The 9,380-nt window shown below is 36.3% G+C and overlaps 1 non-coding gene across 1 annotated transcript; it reads left to right on the plus strand.

The window, feature by feature from the left end:
- Positions 1-628: 628 nt before the first annotated feature.
- LOC112768096 (small nucleolar RNA R71) lies at positions 629-735 on the plus strand. The gene has a single exon (XR_003185534.1). It is a non-coding gene; the product is annotated as a small nucleolar RNA R71 (small nucleolar RNA).
- Positions 736-9,380: the final 8,645 nt, after the last annotated feature.

Here is a 9,380-nt window from a genome sequence, read left to right on the forward strand (position 1 = left end):
TTCTGATTCTGCTATCTGTTGTTGTTGTTTCACCTCTGATTTCCATTGTTGTCTCTGTCTCCTCTGTTATAGTTGTCCCTCCAGCCATGGTTGGAATTATCTCTCCAACCCTGGTTGGAGTTGTCCTGCCACCCTTGGTTATAGTTCCCACCTTGGTTGTAGTTACCACCTTGTTGATTATATCCTTGATTCAGGCGGTCATAGAAGTTATGAGTAGCCGCCACAGTGTTGTCTTCTTGTTGGAGTTGCAGGCACTGATCAGTGTAATGACTATAATCAGCACAGATTCCACATACTCTTTGGGGGACCAACTGTTTGGCTTTGTTGTGGTGGGGGAGGCTGAGTTTGTTGTTGATTCAATTGCATCTGCTTCAGTAGGTTGGTCATTTCACATATAGCTTGTGTGACAGCAGTAGTCTCATTGCTAGAGGAAACCTCTGCAACAGCCTTTGAGTGGTTATTCCTGTGCCTGTGATTCTGAGTGGACTCAGCTAAGTCACTGATCAGTTGCCATGCTTCATCTGCGGTCTTGTACTTTTTCAAAGAACCATTACTAGCACCATCCAATGTAGTTTTATCCCGAGGCTTCATGCCTTGAGTGAAGTAGCTGATCAACACTAACTTGTCAATCATATGATGGGGGCATGTGTCCAGAAGATTCTTGAAGCACTCCCAGTACTCATAAAGAGTCTCCGATTTACCCTGAACAATGCAGGAGATCTCTTTCCTTAATCTATCTGTAACTTCAGCTGGAAAGTATTTTTCCAGGAATTCTCTCCTGAGCGTATCCCAGTTAGTGACAGTTGCTTCAGGTTGCGTGTAGTACCACTCTCTCGCCTTTTCCTCAAGAGAAAACGGGAAGGCAGTCAGCAAAATAGAAGTTTCATCTGCACCATGACGTCTAACAGTAGAACAGGCTATTTGAAAATCCCTTAGGTGCTTGATAGGCTCCTGAGCAGGTAAGCCATGAAACTTGGGCATCAAGTTGATTAGTGCAGTTTTCAGTTCAAAATCTGCAGCCAGATTTGGGTGACGCACTTGATACAGTTGCAAAGTAAAGTCTGGGGTTCCTGCCTCCTGGAGAGTAATCCTCCTGGGTGCCGCCATGTTACCTGCGCCTAAATCAACCGGATTAGTAGAGACGGAGCTTGTTTCTTCTTCAGATGGGGCTTCAAATTCGCCCTCAGATGAGACTGGTAAATTGATAATAATCACTTCACCACCCTCAGAGGCTAACCTGCGCCGAGCTCGCCTAATACCTGAAAGAGTTCTTTCAATTTCAGGATCAAATGCGGCTAAACTCGGATCAGGCAATGAACGCATCATTCAATGAAAGAAACATACAGCTCATGGTAATAAAATAAAATAAAATACGCGAAAATTAAAAATATGTATACTAATTAATAATTTAGCACATAATTGCAACTCCCCGGAAACGGCGCCAAAAATTGACGGGTGCGGAAATTTGACCAGTTAAGAATTCAATATAGAAATAGCGTTGTGAGTATAGTTCTTAACCAGCTAAAATCCGCTCATCAATTTAGAAAGGTTGTCACAAAATCAGAATAAAAATACTGGGAGTATGGGTCCCAGGTCGTCTCCCAATGAGTTGACAAAAAGGGTGCTATCTTATTAATCAGGAGTTTTCTGGGTAATTTTGAGTTTAGGCAATGGGCACAAGAATATGATTGTAAATTAAAGCAATGAAAATTAAAAGAGATTTATATTATTCTAAATAAAAGACCTTGACTGGGGATTGATTAATCAGAAGTTCTATCCTTGTTGGAATTTTCTCAAGTGTAGTATAAAGAGGTTGTTATTTTCACTTAGTTAACCATTACTAAATAAAGGAAAGTCAAGTGATTGAGCTAACTCTTATTCGCAAATCCTAGTCCTCTCCCTTGGGAAGGACTAGCATTAGTAAATACAGAATTAGCCAACAACTTCCAATTTAACTAATGCCCCATGTCAAGTTGGGAGTCTACTCCATTGACATGAGAATTACTTGCATAGAATTAAAAAGGGGATAAAAGACATGATAAACAATAACTACAATTTAATTAAAAGTAAAAGTAATCATTTGCATTAATAAATTCTAAAAATAATCCAATTGTAACTCTAAACAAAAATTAAGAATATGAAATAATAAAAGAGTAAGAAAACAAACTAGAATAGTATCTTCAATGGAGGTGATGACTCTTCAATATCCAAAGCAAAAGCAATAAACTATGAAACTATGAATGTAAAGAAAACCTAGAGGAAGAGTAATTTTCTCTCTAGATTCATATCTAAAAACTAAAACTATGCTAATGAGATTGTGTCTTGAGTCTCTGCACGTTCCATGGCTCTAGTCTGTGTTTCTGGGCTGAAAACTGGGTCAAAACCTGGCCCGAAATCGCCCCCAGCATTTTTTGTCAATTCTGCAGATCGCGCATGTCACGCGTATGCGTCAGTCACGCGTGCGCGTCGCTGGTCGTTTTGGCGTGTCACGCGTACGCGTCAAGGACGCGCACGCGTCGCTGCAAATTTCTCCATATCGCGAGCTCGCGTGAACCATGCGTGCGCGTCGATGTTCGCTGGTTACCTCCTTAGTTTCTTGTGTTCCTTCCATTTTTGCAAGATTCCTCTCCATTTTCTAAGCCATTCCTGCCCTATAAAGCCTGAAACACTTACACACGGATCACGGCATCAAATGGTATAAAGGAGAATTAAAATACACAAATTAAAGATTTCTAGGAAGCAAGTTTTCAACCATAGAATAAAACTAGGAAGAAATTGTAAAATCATGCAAATCATATGAATAAGTGGGTAAGGACTTGATAAAAACCACTCAAATGAGCATAAGATAAACCATAAAATAGTGGTTTATCAGTGCTTCCTAGGCTTGTCATTTCACTTTCTTCAATTAACCCCAAGTTAGGAATTTCAAAGCTGTTACTTTTTGCTTGACCGAAGACCTCAGATTAGCAAAGAGAAATGTTTCAATGGTAAACTCAAATCTGAACCCTTGAGCAAGTGCTTTGTTCCCAAGTAACAATTTTAACTTTTGATTCATAGCAGTGATTATCAGAGAACACTTTCTCCATTTATCCCAAATTGGAGTTGCAGAAATTTGGAGAAGGAGTAAAGAAAGTAAATTACATGCAAATGGAAATAAATCTCCTTTATCTTCTGACTTAGCTTAGCTTGTTTTAATTTGGGCGATTAGACACTAGCTTTTGAGATTTACCTTTCTCTCTCTTTCTTCTCTGGTGAAATGAACAAGGAGAACAACTCTCTCTCTCTCTCTCTCTCTCTCTCTCTCTCTCTCTCTCTCTCTCTCTCTCTCTCTCTCTCTCTCTCTCAGACCAAAGCAAATTATGTCAACATTGACTTTGGAAAGCTTTAGCTTGGTGGCTTCTTGGAGTTGAGTTGCATATATGCTCCATCTGGCCCAGCTGAATTCTTTACTTTATTATTTTTGGACTTTGTTATCTAGAGAACCCACTAACAATCTTTGTTTCAATTACTCTATCTTAATGGGTTGCTGCTATTGTAACTTAGGCCTGCAACATTAACCAAAACAATTAAAAGCCAATGGGTGTTTAACCCATTAGATTAATGTTTGTCATCATCAATTGAGTTAGTTAATTTCTTAACTCAACAATCTCCCCCTTGATGACAAACATAGTTATGAAATTGATCAAAGAGTTTGAATTCAATAATGTTAATGTACTTCCCTTTAAGTGATGTCACTTGCTTTTGATTTGCTCTCCCTTTCCTTTCCAAGAGTTGCTCCCCCTGAATTTATGCTCTTCTTTTCTTTCCTGTTTACATATTCACATAGAGAACACAACAATATACTATATATAATTTTTTGTCCATGGATGAAGCATTCAGCAAGATTTTCAAACAGTTTCAACAGCTCATGAAACAGATCCAAAAAATGTGCCAAAAATAGCAAGATCAATCAGCCCAAATAAAACAGAGCAACAAAAAAATGAGAAACACATAAATGATACTAAACAAGATACTACTCCCCTTTTTGTCATCAAGGGAGGAAATGCAACCAACTTTCAATCTGTAGCAACCAGTTAAGAAATAATCCAGATATTTAGAAAAGTAAAAGCAAAGCTAAAAGTTGTTAATCAGTTTACAGTCATCCGAGACTCATAAGAAGTCCAAACACAAAATACAATAGTTCCATAAGACAATTATCAAAATTAAACAACATAGAAAATAGCAATAGAGGATGCATCCTTAGGCATCTGAACCATCCTCCTCATCAGAATCAGCAGGATCTTTAGGATCAGTGGCCATTGTTTCATCTTCTTGGAGATTGTCAATGAACTTGATGAAAACTGCCACACTATTTCTGGACTTTCTGAGGAAGTTTTCATGCTTGACAGCAATTTTCCTATGTTCTTTGCTCATTTCAATTAGATGGTTAGATTGAGAGACAAATTCCTGGACTACATCATTCACCACTCCATATAAAAGTGATTTGTGTCCAGTGGAACTCGAAGTTCCAGAGGCAGATGAAGGAGAGGATTCTTTTGGTTCATAGTCATCATCATCATCATCATCATCAATAACCACCTTTTAAGTTTGAGTTGGTCCCTTTTTTACTGTTTCACTGAACCACCTCCTTTTATATATGAGTGTCTAATTTCATATGTCTCATTTGACAATTCAACACCAAAATGTTCAAAAATATAGGTTAAGAACATGCCATAAGGAAGAGCTTTATCTTTCTCACTTCTAACACAATCAAACATGTATCTTACCATTGGGTATGCAAAAGAAATTTCAATTTTTGTGAGAATAGCATACAAAACTAAAGTATCACAGAAAGACACCATTTGATATGAGCCACTTTGAGGAAGGATGATATAGTTTACTATGCGATGTAACTGAGCACGAGTGTAACCAAGAGCTTTATGAGTTGGAGTGATGCCATCAATGAAATATATGTGTTCACATACATAGAACAGAGCATCATTGTAAGAAAGACCTACCCCTTTATCTCACTTACCCGAGGTGTATGCACAAGCACCAACATCAGTGTATTTCAAAGAACCACTAATAGTTTCATTGTTTAAAACAATATCTCGGCCTTTGACATAGGAGTGAATGCTGCCCTCATGATAGGTCATGTTTGCATAAAACTCTTTAACTAAAATTGGGTAAACTGGTTTTTTTATTTTAAAAATATGGTTCCAATCCAGAAATTCAAAATTTTCAGCATAAACAAAACCTATCTTTTTCACATTTGGTAAATCAACCAAAAAGGTGGGACATATCGTACGATGAGCAATAACACCATCATAGAAATCATTGTTCATGGTAGATCAAAAACGAAGAGGATTGTAGTTTGAGTGGGAGGTTATAAAGTGTGATTTGTGTGCAAAAGGATCAATAGAGAGCTCTTTAACTGATTTGAGAGAGTAGAGGGTCTAGGTTTCTCTGGGAGTTTGAGGGTTTTAGCCTTTGGACTCTTTTGAATCATAGTTTTCTTCCTCATTGGAGTGAACTCAGGTTTTGAATGAAACAAAGCACTAAAGGTAGTGGGAAAGAATCGAAGAGGTAGTGGAAAGAGTTATGAAGAGAGAAGTTTGGAAACTGCACAAGAAAGGAGGTTTCTTGAAACATGCAACTGCATCACCTATGACTAGACCTTGAAAAGACTTGACATCATAAAAAAAGTTGATTTGATTTTATTAATAAATAAAACAAAATATTTTTAAAAGAAACTTTTTTCATTAAAAGACAAAAACACAAAATATCATATGGATAATGTAACACTCATTGGGCCCAGAGATTGTGGTGTTTAAGAAAACATATTTGACCAACGTATCTCTAAACTGAAGGGTTGGCCCAGAAGATTCAGATTGTACAAATGAGCCCAGAAAGTGATATTCAGAGAGATGGTTCTTCACTTGCAGAATTGTCTCATCCACACCTGAGAGACAAAAACTTCAGCAAAAATACCAGCAATGCGCAAATAACAAATTATGACTTAAAATTCCTAGATTAGTCCTAAGCTTTCAAAATCTATTTTCAGCTAGAGATTTGGTGAAAATATCTGCTAATTGATCTTCTAATTTAACAAATTGAATGCTAATATTCCCTTTTTGAACATGTTCTCTTATTGAGTGAAATCTCACCTCAATATGTTTAGTTCTAGAGTGCAAAACTGGATTTTTGGAAATATTTATGGCACTCATATTGTCACATAACAAGCAAATATTTTCAGCATTTAATTTATAATCAACAAGTTGGATTTTCAACCAAATAAGCTGAGAGCAACATAAAAAAGCAACTATATACTCAGTCTCTGCAGTGGATAATGCCACTGTTAACTGCTTCTTACTTGACCAAACATTTAGGGACTTCCCAAGAAAATAGCATATGCCTGATGTACTTCTTCTATCCACTCTATCTCTAGCAAAGTCTGCATCACAATAACCAACTGCAGAAAACTCATCAATCTTAGGATACCATAAACTAAAATTGGATGTGCCATGAACATATCTAATAATCCTTTTAACTACTAAAAGATGTGATTCTTTAGGTTTTGATTGGAATCTTGAACACATTCTAACACTTTGCACAATATCGGGCCTAGAAGAAGTTAGATACATAAGAGAACCAATTATTCCTCTATACCTAGTCTCATCAACATCTTTCTAAGTTTCACCCTTTTCTAATTTTGAGTTAGGGTGCATGGGTGTTCCCATGTGTTTGGCATTTTTCATACCAAATTTCTTAACTAGCTCTTTGGCATACTTCTCTTGAATAAAAATGCCATTTTCAGTTTGCTTAATTTGAAGCCAAAGAAAAAATTAAGTTCACCCATCATACTCATGTTAAATTCACTTGTCATGAGTTTTCCAAATTTAGTACAAAGGGTCTCATTTGCTGATCCAAAAATAATGCTATCAACATAAATTTGGATTAAAATGAAAGAATCATTAGAATTTGTAATAAATAGAGTAGTGTTAGTGGTGCCTCTTTAAAATCTATTTTTTAAAAGAAAGGAACTAAGTCTTTTATACCAAACCCTAGGAGCTTGTCTCAACCCATAAAGGGCTTTTGAGAGTTTGAAAATATGATTAGAAAATTTCTCATTTTCAAAACCAGGTGGATGTGCCACAATACACTTCTCTTTCTATTACACCATTCAGAAATGCACATTTCACATCTATTTGATGCCATTTGAAACCACAATGAGTAGTATAAGCTAGAAGTAGTCTTATGGCTTCCATTCGGACAACAGGGACAAAGGATTCATCAAAGTCTATCCCTTCCTCTTGATCATATCCTTGCGCCACTAGTCTTGCTTTGTTTCTAGCAATACTACCATCTTCTCCTAATTTGTTCCTAAATATCCACTTGGTGCTAGTCACTTTCTTTCCAATTGACTTTGGAACAAGTGTCCAAACTTAGTTCTTTTCAAATTTATCAAGCTCTTCTTCCATAGCCTTTACCCACGAAGGGTCATTGAGAGTTTCATGTATATTTTGAGGCTCAATTTGAGAGAGAAAAGCTAAATTTGTTTTTTCATTTGCTTTTTTTGTGGACGAACGTGTCTTGACACCTTGAAAAACATCACCAATGACAAATTCATATGGTTAATTCTTTAAGAATTTTCGCTCACAGGGTCTTGTAGACTTAGAAGCAGTTTCGGTCATTGTAGGATCCAAAGAAGTTGTATTGTCAGAAATTTCGCCAAATTCATGAGACAAAACAGAATTGTCTCCTGCAGAATCTCCTGCAGCAGCTTTATCAGATTCAGATGGCCCAGAAAATTCTTTCTCTTGATTTTTTTATTCTCTTTCTTTGCCCTAAAATTGATTTCCTGCATCATAATCTTTCAAAATACTTTGAACCAAGTTAGTGTCACAAAAGGTAATATGCATGGACTCATCTATAATTCTTGCATCTTGATGATAAATTCTATAGGCTTTGCTAGTTGTGGAATATTGGTGCGCGGAATTTAACTTCGCACAACTGAACCAGCAAGTGCACTGAGTCGTCCAAGTAATACCTGAGGTGAGTCAGGATCGATCCCACGAGGATTGTTGGCTTGAATCAAAGCTATGGACACCTTGTAAATCTTAGTCAGGCGGATAGAAAAGTTGTTTGGTTGTTTAAGCACATAAAAGTAAAATAAAGATAATGTTACTTAGTAATTGTGGATTCAATGATAAGAAGATGGTTAAGGCTTCGGAGGTGCTTTTTTCTTCTGGATCAATTCTTTTTTACTGTCTACTCCAACTGTGAATGATTTCTTCTATAGCAGGCTGTATGTGATCAATGGTAAAATATAACCTAAAAAAGACTTAAATTCAAAAAGAACATGCATGTGATTAATTATAATAAATTTATATATGAGGAGTAAAAATAAAATTAAAAATTAAAGATAAAATAAAGAGAACAATTAAAAGAAGTAAAAGAAGGTAAAATAAATAATATGTGAAATAAATAAAAAATGTATTGTAATAGAAGATTAATATAATCAATGAATATAACAGATAAAGAAAAAAAATTAAAATACGATCTCATTAAACAAATTTTAAGAAAAAATTTTTGAAGAAGAACCTATTAATCAACTTTAATAAAAATATTCTAACGAATTTAAAATGTCTTTTGTAATACCCGGTCTAACCGAAATTAATTAAATAATAAGTTAAATGGGAGCGAATATGGTTGGAAGATTTGGCAATTGGAATTTGATGATTTAAATATGATATTTGGATTCCGTGAATTTTTCCGAGTCAGAAAACATAGTTTTCTGCGTAAAAGCACGTAGTGGAATTTTGACCGGCAGTACCGGCTGAGATCTGTCTGGTACTACAGCTGAAGAAATTGATTATGAGTAAATGAGATTAAGAAATGAGGAATTATAATTAAGGAAGATAGAAATATTTAAAGTGCGATTTAGAGCGCTAATCTTAAAGGTTTTGGCCCAAAATTGGGCCAACGGACAAAAATAAGTGAACCGGGCCTAAGTGGGCCCAAGACCCAACCTATATAAACATTAGTTATGAGCATTTCAGCTCATTTTACCCTAAAGAGAAGGGTTGGGGCGCTGAAATTGAGAAGAGAGAAGAGAAGAGAGAAAACCTAACTCTCTTTGATCTTCAAACCACCATAACTTGAGCTACGAAGCTCCGATTGACGAGCTGTTTGCGGCCACGCGTCGCTCTTCTCATCGTCTACAATTCTATCAAAGTTTTGTGGCGAGTATTCCATTCATCTCTGCCCAGTTTTTGAAATTCCCCACTGTTACACATTTTTGGGTAATTAGTGTTGAAATCTTGTGATTTTGGGTGTTTAGGGATACTCCAACATGGATTCTAAGTGGGTTCTATCCCTACTTCATATGGGCTGAGGTA

This window comes from Arachis hypogaea, chromosome 17, assembly GCF_003086295.3.
Source record: "Arachis hypogaea cultivar Tifrunner chromosome 17, arahy.Tifrunner.gnm2.J5K5, whole genome shotgun sequence".
Classification (NCBI taxonomy): Eukaryota; Viridiplantae; Streptophyta; class Magnoliopsida; order Fabales; family Fabaceae; genus Arachis; species Arachis hypogaea.